Below are 17,087 nucleotides of genomic sequence, written 5' to 3' on the forward strand. Positions count from 1 at the left end.
CTGCCTATAGTGGGAGCCCCTATGCCTAGCTATACTGGGAGCACCTATGCCTGGCTATACTGGGAGCACCTATGCCTGGCTATAGTGGAAGCCCCTTATGCCTGGGGATAGTGGGAGCCCCTATGCCTGGCTATACTGGGAGCCCCTATGCCTGGCTATAGTGGGAGCCCCTATGCCTGGCTATAGTGGGAGCCCCTATGCCTGGCTATACTGGGAGCCCCTATGCCTGGATATAGTGGGAGCCCCTATGCCTGGCGATAGTGGGAGCCCCTATGCCTGGCTATAGTGGGAGCCCCTATGACTGGCTATACTGGGAGCACCTATGCCTGGCTATAGTGGGAGCCCTTATGCCTGGCTATAGTGGGAGCCCCTATGCCTGGCTATAGTGGGAGCCCCTATGCCTGGCTATAGTGGGAGCCCCTATGCCTGGCTATACTGGGAGCCCCTATGCCTGGATATAGTGGGAGCCCCTATGCCTGGCGATAGTGGGAGCCACCAGAAGAGTGGATAGGGTGGCACTAGATGCCCTGGTAGGCAGCCCCAAGGGGGTAGCAGGGGTTTGAGACCGTGCCTCCGGAAGAGTAGGTACAATTTATGGCACAAGAAAGTATACAAATATCCGGGCACCAATCAGCAAGATAATGCACAAACTCCTTTAATCCTTCCCCAAGAATTCTGACAGACAAATTGTATGGCCTAACAGCCGTTTCACAGAGAAATCTGCTTCTTCAGAGGCAACAATAATACATAAGTGACAGCAAGACAGTATTTATACATCTTAAGATGAGTGAGGGTAGGCTTACCGCACTTTCAAACGCCCCACCGCCGAGCGCGCGCCCTGCAAAGAGCGCACCGCCCCGAGCCGCTGATTGGTAGGTCAATCCTGACGTCACCCTTTCGGGAGCGTCAAACAGGCACTGCCTGATTGGTGTACAGAGATCCCTGATGTCTCCCTTTCGGGAGCGTCCAGTACAGGGATCCTGATTGGTCCATAGAGGGTCAGGTGGTTCATCCTTCACTTCCCCTCCCATAGTCCTACACAACGGTATCGATGAGGAGTGTGGGCTGGCGTCTAGTTGTCTAGGCGACCAGTCCTGAAGCACGGCATGCCTATAGATATAAACAAAGAAACAAGAAACCATTAAAATCATTATAATAGCGAAGCTAAACAATATCAATACAGGTGGTATGTATTTGTAAAACCTAAAGGGATGAAAATTCCGGTTATTAAAAAACATATAGATTATAAATTATAATATGGATAAGTTGGCACAATTAATACCAGCCCAACTAACTGGTTCAAACCAACTCCGAGCCGAAATTCCCCTAAGCAAGGGGAATAAATTGGTATGGGTTCAGGGGAAGGCTAAAGGGGACAGTGTTAGCAAACACACTCAAAAACTTCTGAGTGTAATTCCCCAGATAAAAGAACCCAACTCGATAATCAGATAGAACCCGAGTTGAAAATACTCCCCAAAACAGCAGAGGGGAGGCATAGAGGGGTAAAGAGACGAAAGAAGGGACAAAAATACTGGAGAGGGGAAATAGGGAAGAGGGGGGGATGATGAAAGGGGCATCATTCAAAAATCAGCATAAATAACATCATGATATCAGACATCAATGCTTATCCAGGAAGCACCATAGTTCATTACGTTCATTAAGGCCCATTCTCCCACAAGCCCCAGTCTGTGAGATGAGCCTTGCTTCCTCTCTGCGCAAGCATAGTTCCCTGTTCCCACCTCTATGTGGGGTATCCACAGTCTTTAGGCCACAGAAACGTAGGCAGTCAGCATTTCCCCCATGGATCTCCCTTACATGGGATATAAGTCTACCTGCCCCTTTTCCCGTTTCAATTGATTTATAATGTTCTTGAAAGCGTTGCTTAATAGGCCTGGTTGTTTCCCCTACATAAAATCTTCCACAGGGGCAGGTGACCACATACACAGCAAACTTAGAACCACATTGTATAAAGTCCCTGATTGGCACTGTATGTCCTCCCAGAGAGATCACTTTCCCCGGAATGAACTGATGACAATGTGTACAATTCAGGCAACCATAATTACCAGCAGGTCGCATAGCAGTAAGCCAGTTGGGTTCCTTTTTGGTCGAGAATTCACTGTTGACCACCCAATCACCAATAGTACGAGCCCGGCGGAAGGTGACCAGTGGTCGTTCACTTAAGGTCTCCCCCCATAAAGGGTTAGACTTCAAATCACTCCAGTGTTTATTGATCACTTCTTTAATTTTTGGGGCCATGGGTGAGTAGTTAAAAATAAAAGGCACCTTCTTTCCAACTCCCCTGGGTTGGTCCATATCAAGTGAATTTTCCCCTCCAGTTCTCTTTTTCTTAATCTTAAGCAACTCCCTCCTTGTTTTCAAGTTGGCCTTGTTAAAGGCCTCCTTCAATAGAGAAGGAGGATATCCTCGATCTAGGAACCTCCTTGTCAACTCTTTGCTTTGTACCAGAAAATGGGAGCTCTTATGCCTGGCTATAGTGGGAGCCCCTATGCCTGGCTATACTGGGAGAACCTATGCCTCGCTATAGTGGGAGCCTTTATGCCTGGCTATAGTGGGAGCCCCTATGCCTGGCTATACAGGAAGCACCTATGCCTGGCAATAGTGGGAGCCCCTATGCCTGGCGATACTCGGAGCCCCTATGCCTGGCTATACTGGGAGCACCTATGCCTGGCTATAGTGGGAGCCCCTTATGCCTGGGGATAGTGGGAGCCCCTATGCCTGGCTATTGTGGGAGCTCCTTATGCCTGGGGATAGTGGGAGCCCCTATGCCTGGCTATAGAGGGAGCCCCTATGCCTGGCTATAGTGGGAGCCCCTATGCCTGGCTATAGTGGGAGCCCTTATGCCTGGCGATAGTCGGAGCCCCTATGCCTGGCGATAGTCGGAGCCCCTATGCCTGGCTATACTGGGAGCCCATTATGCCTGGGGATAGTGGGGGCCCCTATGCCTGGCTATAGTGGGAGCACCTATGCCTGGCTATAGTGGGAGCCCCTTATGCCTGGGGATAGTGGGAGCCCCTATGCCTGGCTATAGTGGGAGCCCCTATGCCTGGCTATAGTGGGAGCCCCTATGCCTGGCTATAGTGGGAGCCCCTTATGCCTGGGGATAGTGGGAGCACCTATGCCTGGCTATAGTGGGAGCCCCAATGCCTCGCTATAGTGGGAGCCCCAATGCCTGGCTATACAGGAAGCACCTATGCCTGGCTATAGTGGGAGCCCCTATGCCTGGCGATACTAAGAGCCCTTATGCCTGGCGATAGTGGGAGCCCCTATGCCTGGCGATAGTGGGAGCCCCTATGCCTGGCTATACTGGGAGCACCTATGCCTGGCTATAGTGGAAGCCCCTTATGCCTGGGAATAGTGGGAGCCCCAATGCCTGGCTATACTGGGAGCACCTATGCCTCGATATAGTGGGAGCCCTTATGCCTGGCTATAGTGGGAGCTCCTATGCCTGGTTATACTGGGAGAACCTATGCCTCGCTATAGTGGGAGCCCTTATGCCTGGCTATAGTGGGAGCCCCTATGCCTGGCTATAGTGGGAGCGCCTGTGCCTGGCTATAGTGGGAGCCCCTTATGCCTAGGGATAGTGGGAGCCCCTATGCCTGGCTATAGAGGGAGCCCCTATGCCTGGCTTTAGTGGGAGCCCCTATGCCTGGCTATACTGGGAGCACCTATACCTGGCTATAGTGGGAGGCCCTATGCCTGGCGATAGTCGGAGCCCCTCTGCCTGGCGATAGTCGGAGCCCCTATGCCTGGCGATAGTAGGAGCCCCTATGCCCGGCTATACTGGGAGCAGCTATGCCTGGCTATGGTGGGAGCCCATTATGCCTGGGGATAGTGGGAGCCCCTATGCCTGGCTATAGTGGGAGCCCCTTATGCCTGGATATAGTGGGAGCCCCTTATGCCTGGATATAGTGGGAGCCCCAATGCCTGGCTATACTGGGAGCACCTATGCCTCGCTATAGTGGGAGCCCTTATGCCTGGTTACAGTGGGAGCCCCTATGCCTGGCTATACTGGGAGAACCTATGCCTCGCTATAGAGGGAGCCCCTATGCCTGGCTATAGTGGGAGCCCCTATGCCTGGCTATAGTGGGAGCCCCTATGCCTGGCTATACTGGGAGGAGCACCTATGCCTAGCTATAGTGGGAGCCCTTATGCCTGGCGATAGTCGGAGCCCCTATGCCTGGCGATAGTCGGAGCCCCTATGCCTGGCTATAGTGGGAGCCCCTATGCCTGGCTATAGTGGGAGACCCTATGCCTGGCTATAGTGGGAGACCCTATGCCTGGCTATACTGGGAGCACCTATGCCTCGCTATAGTGGGAGCCCTTATGCCTGGCTATAGTGGGAGCCCCTATGCCTGGCTATAGTGGGAGCCCCTATGCCTGGCTATAGTGGGAGCCCCTATGCCTGGCGATACTCGGAGCCCCTATGCCTGGCGATAGTGGGAGCCCCTATGCCTGGCTATACTGGGAGCACTTATGCCTGGCTATAGAGGGAGCCCATTATGCCTGGGGACAGTGGGAGCCCCTATGCCTCGCTATAGTGGGAGCCCCTTATGCCTGGGGATAGTGGGAGCCCCTATGCCTGGCTATACTGGGAGCACTTATGCCTGGCTATAGTGGGAGCCCATTATGCCTGGGGATAGCGGGAGCCCCTATGCCTCGCTATAGTGGGAGCCCCTTATGCCTGGGGATAGTGGGAGCCCCTATGCCTGGCTATAGTGGGAGCACCTATGCCTGGCTATACTGGAAGCACCTATGCCTGCCTATAGTGGGAGCCCCTATGCCTAGCTATACTGGGAGCACCTATGCCTGGCTATACTGGGAGCACCTATGCCTGGCTATAGTGGAAGCCCCTTATGCCTGGGGATAGTGGGAGCCCCTATGCCTGGCTATACTGGGAGCCCCTATGCCTGGCTATAGTGGGAGCCCCTATGCCTGGCTATAGTGGGAGCCCCTATGCCTGGCTATACTGGGAGCCCCTATGCCTGGATATAGTGGGAGCCCCTATGCCTGGCGATAGTGGGAGCCCCTATGCCTGGCTATAGTGGGAGCCCCTATGACTGGCTATACTGGGAGCACCTATGCCTGGCTATAGTGGGAGCCCTTATGCCTGGCTATAGTGGGAGCCCCTATGCCTGGCTATAGTGGGAGCCCCTATGCCTGGCTATAGTGGGAGCCCCTATGCCTGGCTATACTGGGAGCCCCTATGCCTGGATATAGTGGGAGCCCCTATGCCTGGCGATAGTGGGAGCCCCTATGCCTGGCTATAGTGGGAGCACCTATGCCTGGCTATAGTGGGAGCCCTTATGCCTGGCTATAGTGGGAGCCCCTATGCCTGGCTATAGTGGGAGCCACAATGCCTGGCTATACTGGGAGCACCTATGCCTCGCTATAGTGGGAGCCCTTATGCCTGGCTATAGTGGGAGCCCCTATGCCTGGCTATACTGGGAGAACCTATGCCTTGCTATAGTGGGAGCCCTTATGCCTGGCTATAGTGGGAGCCCCTATGCCTGGCTATAGTGGGAGCCCCTATGCCTGGCTATACAGAAAGCACCTATGCCTGGCTATAGTGGGAGCCCCTTTGCCTGGCGATACTCGGAGCCCCTATGCCTGGCGATAGTGGGAGCCCCTATGCCTGGCTATACTGGGAGCCCATTATGCCTGGGGATAGTGGGAGCCCCTATGCCTGGCTATAGTGGGAGCACCTATGCCTGGCTATAGTGGGAACCCCTATGCCTGGCTATAGTGGGAGCACCTATGCCTGGCTATAGTGGGAGCCCCTTATGCCTGGGGATAGTGGGAGCCCCTATGCCTGGCTATAGTGGGAGCACCTATGCCCGGCTATAGTGGGAGCCCCTTATGCCTGTGGATAGTGGGAGCATCTATGCCTGGCTATAGTGGGAGCCCCAATGCCTGGCTATTAGAGTGGGGCCGAACCTCCGATTTTAGGTTCGCGAACCGGGTTCGCGAACTTCCGCGTAAGGTTCGGTTCGCGTAAAAGTTCGCGAACCGCAATAGACTTCATTGGGGATGCGAACTTTGAAAAAAAAAAATTTATGCTGGCCACAAAAGTGATGGAAAAGATGTTTCAAGGGGTCTAACACCTGGACCCCCAGGTGGAGGAGTGGGATACATGCCAAAAGTCCCCGGGAAAAATCTGGATTTGACGCAAAGCAGCGTTTTAAGGGCAGAAATCACATTGAATGCTAAATGACAGGCCTAAAGTGCTTTAAAACATCTTGCATGTGTATACATCAATCAGGTAGTGTAATTAAGGTACTGCTTCACACTGACACACCAAACTCACCGTGTAACGCACCGCAAACAGGTGTTTGTGTAGTGACGGCCGTGCTGGGCTGGTGCGCACCATGGCGAGAGAGCAGGTTTTGGTGGCTTTACAGCCCATATGGTCGCCTGGCTGATGAACAGAACATGTATGCAGTGGCGGGTTCACTGAACAGAACAGGTATGCAGTGGTGGGTTCACAGAACAGGTATGCAGTGGCAGGTTCACTGAACAGGTATACAGTGGCGGGTTCACTGAACACAACAGGTATGCAGTGGCGGGTTCACTGAACAGGTATACAGTGGCGGGTTCACTGAACAGAACAGGTATGCAGTGGCGGGTTCACTGAACAGTACAGGTATGCAGTGGTGGGTTCACTGAACAGGTATGCAGTGGTGGGTTCACAGAACAGGTATGCAGTGGTGGGTTCACAGAACAGGTATGCAGTGGCAGGTTCACTGAACAGGTATGCAGTGGTGGGTTCACTGAACAGGTATGCAGTGGTGGGTTCACAGAACAGGTATGCAGTGGTGGGTTCACAGAACAGGTATGCAGTGGTGGGTTCCCAGAACAGGTATGCAGTGGCAGGTTCACTGAACAGGTATGCAGTGGTGGGTTCACTGAACAGGTATGCAGTGGTGGGTTCACTGAACAGGTGTGCAGTGGTGGGTTCACAGTACAGGTATGCAGTGGTGGGTTCACAGAACAGGTATGCAGTGGCAGGTTCACTGAACAGGTATGCAGGTATCCAGTGGGCTCAATGAACAGAACAGGTATGGTGGGCTCACTGAACAGAACAGGTATGCAGCCAGGAACAAGCTAAGCCTAACTAATCTTCCCCTATGAGAGACAGTCTGCAGCAGCTCGCCCTACTCTCACTAACGCAGGCACACGAGTGAGCGTAATGGCCGCCGCTGCCTGCCTTTTATTAGGGGGGAAGTGGCTCCAGGGGCTAGTGTAGCCTAATTGGCTACACTGGGCCTGCTGACTGTGATGTAGAGGGTCAAAGTTGACCCTCATGGTGCATTATGGGGCGAACCGAACTTCCGCAAAAGTTCGCCTGCGGGACGCGAACGCGAACCACTGAAGTTCGCATGGAACCGTTCGCAGGCGAACCGTTCGGCCCAACTCTACTGGCTATACAGGAAGCACCTATGGCTGGCTATAGTGGGAGCCCCTATGCCTGGCGATACTCGGAGGCCTTATGCCTGGCGATAGTGGGAGCCCCTATGCCTGGCTATACTGGGAGCACCTATGCCTGGCTATAGTGGGAGCCCCTTATGCCTGGGGATAGTGGGAGCCCCTATGCCTGGCTATAGTGGGAGCCCTTATGCCTGGCAATAGTGGGAGCCCCAATGCCTGGCTAAACTGGGAGCACCTATGCCTCGATATAGTGGGAGCCCTTATGCCTGGCTATAGTGAGAGCCCCTATGCCTGGCTATACTGGGAGAACCTATGCCTCGCTATAGTGGGAGCCCCTATGCCTGGCTATAGTGGGAGCCCCTGTGCCTGGCTATAGTGGGAGTGCCTATGCCTGGCTATAGTGGGAGCCCCCTATGCCTGGGGAAAGTGGGAGCCCCTATGCCTGGCTATAGAGGGAGCCCCTATGCCTGGCTATAGTGGGAGCCCCTATGCCTGGCTATACTGGGAGCACCTATACCTGGCTATAGTGGGAGGCCCTATGCCTGGCGATAGTCGGAGCCCCTATGCCTGGCGATAGTGGGAGCCCCTATGCCTGGCTATACTGGGAGCACCTATGCCTGGCTATGGTGGGAGCCCATTATGCCTGGGGATAGTGGGAGCCCCTATGCCTGGCTATAGTGGGAGCCTGGCATGACAATTTGTTTAACTGATGTTAATGTTTCTGCAAAATGTGAAGTATCTGTGTTGGATTGTCTTTTAGTTATTGGAGCCTGAGTTACATACAGTGGTGCATACAGGGTATACATTATGTCTGTGATGATCAAATTGTTCACTCGCCCCCTGCTGGCCAAATAAAAAACTACACTTTATGCACTGTAGTGTGAAATTATTTCCCCCTTTTTAAAAATTCCTGCACGGTCCCCTTTAATCATAATGTTAAAAAATTGAGGACATCAGTTTGTTATTTTGTATTTTATGTTTGTGCCAATTTTCAAGCATCTCTGTTGAATTGTCTTGGAGCTATTGTTTCTCAAACATAAAGCGTTTTTAAAAAGTACTTGTATAAAAAGGGGCATTAACCCAATAAATATAAAAATGTAAAATAATAAAACATTAGAACATTACCACCTGTGCGGTGTTCTTCTACTGCTTAATACCACTTGAGTGATTTATGGCAATATCCATGCTCTGAGGGGTACATAAAATCTGAAGAGTAATTTTTATGCATAAATAAGCAGGGAACCAATAGAAGAAACTGTAGCAGCGGGCTTTTAGAGAAGCTGAGTGATGTACTTCATAAATATGCTGTATGAAGGTAGTCCAAGTATAACATGCAGTGCATGCAGATAAAACAAGCGTGGATGGTTTCCAAGCGTGATGACAAGCGTGGCTTTCAATGCATACAAAAGATCAAGCGGGGTATTATCCAGTGTTATGCCTATTAGAAATGCTGGCAGGCCAAACAAGCTGAGCAGTGGATCGTCAAATTTAAATATAACAATGCTCAATAGGAATAAGTGTGGAGCGGTCTCACCCTCCTGAGGTGTTGAATCCTTTAGTGATGAATCCTATAGCGGATGGTATCTTCCAGGAAGCCGCTCAATCTCACCAGCCCCGGCCGGCGGCAAAGTGAGAGAGACTTGACCTGCAATGCAGTGTCGGGCAAGCGTAGATGATACAAGCCTTCAGCTCATCAAACTTCCGTCTTGCTCTAGCAACTTCCCAATACGGAACTCCGACACGCCTCCTTCCCCTATGCGGCGTGACGTCACGACTGTAGCCTCCGCTGTGACGTCACGCCGCATAGGGGAAGGAGGCGTGTCGGAGTTCCGTATTGGGAAGTTGCTAGAGCAAGACGGAAGTTTGATGAGCTGAAGGCTTGTATCATCTACGCCACCCACGCCATCCGGACCCCTTGGGAGCCGGGCACGCTTGCCCGACACTGCATTGCAGGTCAAGTCTCTCTCACTTTGCCGCCGGCCAGGGCTGGTGAGATTGAGCGGCTTCCTGGAAGATACCATCCGCTATAGGATTCATCACTAAAGGATTCAACACCTCAGGAGGGTGAGACCGCTCCACACTTATTCCTATTGAGCATTGTTATATTTAAATTTGACGATCCACTGCTCAGCTTGTTTGGCCTGCCAGCATTTCTAATAGGCATAACACTGGATAATACCCCGCTTGATCTTTTGTATGCATTGAAAGCCACGCTTGTCATCACGCTTGGAAACCATCCACGCTTGTTTTATCTGCATGCACTGCATGTTATACTTGGACTACCTTCATACAGCATATTTATGAAGTACATCACTCAGCTTCTCTAAAAGCCCGCTGCTACAGTTTCTTCTATTGGTTCCCTGCTTATTTATGCATAAAGATTACTCTTCAGATTTTATGTACCCCTCAGAGCATGGATATTGCCATAAATCACTCAAGTGCTATTAAGCAGTAGAAGAACACCGCACAGGTGGTAATGTTCTAATGTTTTATTATTTTACATTTTTATATTTATTGGGTTAATGCCCCTTTTTATACAAGTATTCAGATTGTACCATTTACGATTCCATTAAAGATAAAGATTTGTATTTCCATTTGACCAGCGCATTCTGTAAGTTTTTGCATTACAGTTTTAGGAATTGGGATCCCTTTACAGTTTTTGCTGCTGTCTGAATGGGCGCATCACTATCATTTTTGTATCGTTTTTAAAAAGGTACATTCTTGTGTCAAAGTATTAACGTATTTGTTCAGACACCTTTTTAGATAGAGTTCTAATTTCTGCCGCAATTGTACTTTATCAAAGGATGAACAACAGTTAACAACATCAACCTTCTGCAGTACATAGTTCCTGAGAAAAAAAATTGGCATTGAGTTCAAATTTGTGTTAGGGGCAAAAATTGATGACTTTAAAAGGATCCTGCACAATAAATATATAGCATATGAAGACAACACTTGGTATGAGAGCTCACTATGGTACTTTAAATGTGTGTGCAACATTTTACATATCTGTGATTTGTCGTTTTTGAAACTCAGTTGAAGGAACGTGCAATGTATCACATACAGCAAAAAAAGGGGCACACTAGAAAGTGTCCTGCCCAGTTTCCTTCTATCAAACGGTCACAAAATTTGGCATGACAGTTTGTTTAACTGATTTTTATGTTTCTGCAAAATTTGAAGTATTTGTGTTGAATTGTCTCTTAGTTATTGGTCATCAAAACTCAAAACCATTTTGAATATCGCAACTTTTTGCGGCTAACTTCGCCAACTGCGCAAAAGCTCTTTGCAGCAAATGAGTGAGTCAGGTGTCAAAATGCTTGTCTTTGAGAGCTCTTAAAAACTCCATGTTAGAATAAAAAAAATCACACCTTTTTTTTTTCAATAACAGGCCAAAAACTTGAGAAATCCTCGAGAATCGTTGCGTCGATGTCATCGTTTTCGTGATTTGTTGCGAAATTGAAACTTAAACTAATCAGACCACGAATTTACCAGAGCACTTCGACTCACAAAAATCAGATTGATTTTTAGGGCGTTTGCTGTTTTTCGAAAGCGCCATATACGGTTCACGCTATCACCATTGGGGGTCCCCAAAATCCCATATATATTTTTTTTTGCCCCAGTAGCATCAGGAGGTTTCAAAAGACATTTTAAAGCAAAAAAAATAATTTGAGAAATTTGAGATTTTCCGCGTTAACCTTGAGAGTCATACGCTAGATGGCCACCTATCCCCATTATCCCTCTTCAAAACTGCCATCCCCTAGACCTCTCTCACTCCCTTCCCCCAACGCGCCCTAAGAGTCTACCTTGCCATGGTGGGCCGGCTTACAATCCTATTGGCCAAAATGTGATTTACTTTTAGCCAATTGGATTAGCCAAAGTACTCTGCCAAAAAAGAATATAATAAACCATCTTAGAGGGCGATCAACTAATTAGGGCCCTTTTGTATTAGGCATGTTACGATTCAAAAATTGTATTGTGCCCATTGTGCCAATAGCAACAGCACAGCGATGAACATGTAATTTGCATTGCTGGGTTTTTGCTAGTGCAATTGGTATTTTCCAGAATTACGATTGTCGGCCTGCATCTTTTTTGTGTTGTTTGCACTTCTATGCTTTGTAACTTTTTGGAGAGGATTGGTATGGCTGTGGGGAGGAGGAGGCCATAACTAGAACTTGGCGGTATATTTAAATTATTTTAAATATGCCCCTGAGTTCTACACTGCAGGTTCCAACAATTTGTAATCACCAATCAAATTCTCTCAACAGCTAGTTCACACTTGTTGTGCTTTTGGTGGGGAGCATTTCTGCTCTTTGCTGATAGCCGGTATTCAGCAAAGCACTGTGGTAAATGCTTGCAGTGCCTGCGGTGTGCATATATCGCAGAGGTGCACTGTGTGCAACATTTCGGTGGCAGTTAGAATGCCATTCTCATTCTCTGGAATAAGACTCGAAAAACGCAATTACTGCAACATGGAGCCACAATTGCTTGGTAAGAATGCAATCACACTCCATAGGCGATTGTGATTTGCCTTTTGTGATCCCAATGTTGAATCAGGCCTAAAGGGGACCAACTGGATCCCAATTATTTATCAGGTGGTCGTCGTCTTTCCAGACATTACACTTGAGGGTGTAAGAGCGATACCCATGACGGCCACCTATCCCCATTATCCCTCTTCAAAACTGCCATCCCCTAGACCTCTCTCACTCCCTTCCCCCAACCCGCCCTAAGAGTCTACCTTGCCATGGTGGGCCGGCTTACAATCCTATTGGCCAAAATGTGATTTACTTTTAGCCAATTTGATTAGCCAAAGTACTCTGCCAAAAAAGAATATAATAAACCATCTTAGAGGGCGATCAACTAATTAGGGCCCTTTTGTATTAGGCATGTTACGATTAAAAAATTGTATAGTGCCCATATTGCCAATAGCAACAGCACGGCAATAAACATGTAAATTGCATTGCTGGGTTTTTGCTAGTGCAATTGGTATTTTCCAGAATTACGATTGTCGGCCTGCATCTTTTTTGTTTTGTTTGCGCTTCTATGCTTTGTAACTTTTTGGAGAGCATTGGTATGGCTGTGGGGAGGAGGAGGCCATAACTAGAACTTGGCGGTATATTTAAATCATTTTAAATATGCCCCTGAGTTCTACACTGCAGGTTGCAACAATTTGTAATCACCAATCAAATTCTCTCAAGGGCCAGTTCACACTTGTTGTGCTTGTGGTGGGGAGCGTTTCTGCTCTTTGCTGATAGCAGGTATTCAGCAAAGCACTGTGGTAAATCCTTGCAGTGCCTGCGGTGTGCATATGTCGCAAAGGTGCACTGCATGCAACATGTTGGTGATAGTTAGTATGCCATTCTCATTCTCTGGAATGAGACTCGAAAAACGCAATCACTGCAACATGGAGCCACAATTGCTTGGTAAAAATGCAATCACACTCCATAGGCGATTGTGATTTGCCTTTTGCGATCCCAATGTTGAACCAGGCCTAAGGGGGACCAACTGGATCCCAATTATTTATCAGGTGGTCGTCATGTTTCCAGACATTACACTTGAGGGTGTAAGAGTGATACCCATGATGGCCACCTATCCCCATTATCCCGCTTCAAAACTGCCATCCCCTAGACCTCTCTCACTCCCTTCCCCCAACCCGCCCTAAGAGTCTACCTTGCCATGGTGGGCCGGCTTACAATCCTATTAGCCAAAATGTGATTTACTTTTAGCCAATTGGATTAGCCAAAGTACTCTGCCAAAAAAGAATATAATAAACCATCTTAGAGAGAGATCAACTAATTAGGTCCCTTTTGTATTAGGCATGTTACTATTCAAAAATTGTATAGTGCCCATATTGCCAATAGCAACAGCACGGTAAAAAACATGTAATTTGCATTGCTGGGTTTTTGCTAGTGCAATTGGTATTTTCCAGAATTACGATTGTCGGCCTGCATCTTTTTTGTTTTGTTTGCGCTTCTATGCTTTGTAACTTTTTGGAGAGGATTGGTATGGCTGTGGGGAGGAGCAGGCCATAACTAGAACTTGGCGGCATATTTAAATCATTTTAAATATGCCCCTGAGTTCTACACTGCAGGTTGCAACAATTTGTAATCACCAATCAAATTCTCTCAAGGACCAGTTCACACTTGTTGTGCTTTTGGTGGTGAGCGTTTCTGCTCTTTGCTGATAGCAGGTATTCAGCAAAGCACTGTGGTAAATCCTTGCAGTGCCTGCGGTGTGCATATGTCGCAAAGGTGCACTGCATGCAACATGTTGGTGGTAGTTAGTATGCCATTCTCATTCTCTGGAATGAGACTCGAAAAACGCAATCACTGCAACATGGAGCCACAATTGCTTGGTAAAAATGCAATCACACTCCACAGGCGATTGTGATTTGCCTTTTGCGATCCCAATGTTGAACCAGGCCTAAGGGAGACCAACTGGATCCCAATTATTTATCAGGTGGTCGTCATGTTTCCAGATATTACACTTGAGGGTGTAAGAGTGATACCCATGACGGCCACCTATCCCCATTATCCCTCTTCAAAACTGCCATCCCCTAGACCTCTCTCACTCCCTTCCCCCAACCCGCCCTAAGAGTCTACCTTGCCATGGTGGGCCAGCTTACAATCCTATTGGCCAAAATGTGATTTACTTTTAGCCAATTGGATTAGCCAAAGTACTCTGCCAAAAAAGAATATATTAAACCATCTTAGAGGGAGATCAACTAATTAGGGCCCTTTTGTATTAGGCATGTTACGATTCAAAAATTGTATCGTGCCCATTGTGCCAATAGCAACAGCACAGCGATGAACATGTAATTTGCATTGCTGGGTTCCTGCTAGTGCAATTGGTATTTTCCAGAATTACGATTGTCAGCCTGCATCTTTTTTGTTTTGTTTGCGCTTCTATGCTTTGTAACTTTTTGGAGAGGATTGGTATGGCTGTGGGGAGGAGGAGGCCATAACTAGAACTTGGCGGTATATTTATATCATTTTAAATATGCCCCTGAGTTCTACACTGCATGTTGCAACAATTTGTGATCACCAATCAAATTCTCTCAAGGGCCAGTTCACACTTGTTGTGCTTTTGGTGGGGAGCGTTTCTGCTCTTTGCTGATAGCCGGTATTCAGCAAAGCACTGTGGTAAATCCTTGCAGTGCCTGCGGTATGCATATGTCGCAAAGGTGCACTGCATGCAACATGTTGGTGATAGTTAGTATGCCATTCTCATTCTCTGGAATGAGACTCGAAAAACGCAATCACTGCAACATGGAGCCACAATTGCTTGGTAAAAATGCAATCACACTCCATAGGCGATTGTGATTTGCCTTTTGCGATCCCAATGTTGAACCAGGCCTAAGGGGGACCAACTGGATCCCAATTATTTATCAGGTGGTCGTCATGTTTCCAGACATTACACTTGAGGGTGTAAGAGTGATACCCATGATGGCCACCTATCCCCATTATCCCTCTTCAAAACTGCAATCCCCTAGACCTCTCTCACTCCCTTTCCCCAACTCGCCCTAAGAGTCTACCTTGCCATGGTGGGCCAGCTTACAATCCTATTGGCCAAAATGTGATTTACTTTTAGCCAATTGGATTAGCCAAAGTACTCTGCCAAAAAAGAATATATTAAACCATCTTAGAGGGAGATCAACTAATTAGGGCCCTATTGTATTAGGCATGTTACGATTCAAAAATTGTATCGTGCCCATTGTGCCAATAGCAACAGCACAGCGATGAACATGTAATTTGCATTGCTGGGTTCCTGCTAGTGCAATTGGTATTTTCCAGAATTACGATTGTCAGCCTGCATCTTTTTTTGTTTTGTTTGCGCTTCTATGCTTTGTAACTTTTTGGAGAGGATTGGTATGGCTGTGGGGAGGAGGAGGCCATAACTAGAACTTGGCGGTATATTTAAATCATTTTAAATATGCCCTTGAGTTCTACACTGCAGGTTGCAACAATTTGTAATCACCAATCAAATTCTCTCAAGGGCCAGTTCACACTTGTTGTGCTTTTGGTGGGGAGCGTTTCTGCTCTTTGCTGATAGCCGGTATTCAGCAAAGCACTGTGGTAAATCCTTGTAGTGCCTGCAGTATGCATATGTCGCAAAGGTGCACTGCATGCAACATGTTGGTGATAGTTAGTATGCCATTCTCATTCTCTGGAATGAGACTCGAAAAACGCAATCACTGCAACATGGAGCCACAATTGCTTGGTAAAAATGCAATCACACTCCATAGGCGATTGTGATTTGCCTTTTGCGATCCCAATGTTGAACCAGGCCTAAGGGGGACCAACTGGATCCCAATTATATATCAGGTGGTCGTCATGTTTCCAGACATTACACTTGAGGGTGTAAGAGTGATACCCATGATGGCCACCTATCCCCATTATCCCTCTTCAAAACTGCCATCCCCTAGACCTCTCTCACTCCCTTCCCCCAACCCGCCCTAAGAGTCTACCTTGCCATGGTGGGCCGGCTTACAATCCTATTGGCCAAAATGTGATTTACTTTTAGCCAATTGGATTAGCCAAAGTACTCTGCCAAAAAAGAATATAATAAACCATCTTAGAGGGAGATCAACTAATTAGGGCCCTTTTGTATTAGGCATGTTACGATTCAAAAATTGTATAGTGCCCTTATTGCCAATAGCAACAGCACGGCAATAAACATGTAAATTGCATTGCTGGGTTTTTGCTAGTGCAATTGGTATTTTCCAGAATTACGATTGTCGGCCTGCATCTTTTTTGTTTTGTTTGCGCTTCTATGCTTTGTAAATTTTTGGAGAGGATTGGTATGGCTGTGGGGAGGAGGAGGCCATAACTAGAACTTGGCGGTATATTTAAATCATTTTAAATATGCCCCTGAGTTCTACACTGCAGGTTGCAACAATTTGTAATCACCAATCAAATTCTCTCAAGGGCCAGTTCACACTTGTTGTGCTTTTGGTGGGGAGCGTTTCTGCTCTTTGCTGATAGCCGGTATTCAGCAAAGCACTGTGGTAAATCCTTGCAGTGCCTGCGGTGTGCATATGTCGCAAAGGTGCACTGCATGCAACATGCTGGTGATAGTTAGTATGCCATTCTCATTCTCTGGAATGAGACTCGAAAAACGCAATCACTGCAACATGGAGCCAGAATTGCTTGGTAAAAATGCAATCACACTCCACAGGCGATTGTGATTTGCCTTTCGCGATCCCAATGTTGAACCAGGCCTAAAGGGGACCAACTGGATCCCAATTATTTATCAGGTGGTCGTCATGTTTCCAGACATTACACTTGAGGGTGTAAGAGTGATCCCCATGATGGCCCCCTATCCCCATTATCCCTCTTCAAAACTGCAATCCCCTAGACCTCTCTCACTCCCTTCCCCCAACCCGCCCTAAGAGTCTACCTTGCCATGGTGGGTCGGTTTACAATCCTATTGGCCAAAATGTGATTTACTTTTAGCCAATTGGATTAGCCAAAGTACTCTGCCAAAAAAGAATATAATAAACCATCTTAGAGGGAGATCAACTAATTAGGGCCCTTTTGTATTAAGCATGTTACGATTCAAAAATTGTATAGTGCCCATATTGCCAATAGCAACAGCACGGCAATAAACATGTAAATTGCATTGCTGGGTATTTGCTAGTGCAATTG

General features: G+C 47.9%; 1 protein-coding gene across 1 annotated transcript in view; it reads right to left on the reverse strand.

Annotated features, from left to right (window-relative positions):
• The window catches only part of TPPP (tubulin polymerization promoting protein), a 439,620-nt gene that overhangs the window by 252,600 nt on the left and 169,933 nt on the right, over positions 1-17,087 (reverse strand). Inside the window, exon 4 of the mRNA XM_068236501.1 lies at positions 804-1,110. The gene's annotated coding sequence lies outside the window, so the exon portion shown is untranslated. The remainder of the gene's footprint in view (positions 1-803; positions 1,111-17,087) is intronic.

The sequence above is a fragment of the Hyperolius riggenbachi genome, chromosome 5 (genome assembly GCF_040937935.1).
Source record: "Hyperolius riggenbachi isolate aHypRig1 chromosome 5, aHypRig1.pri, whole genome shotgun sequence".
NCBI classification, from domain to species: domain Eukaryota; kingdom Metazoa; phylum Chordata; class Amphibia; order Anura; family Hyperoliidae; genus Hyperolius; species Hyperolius riggenbachi.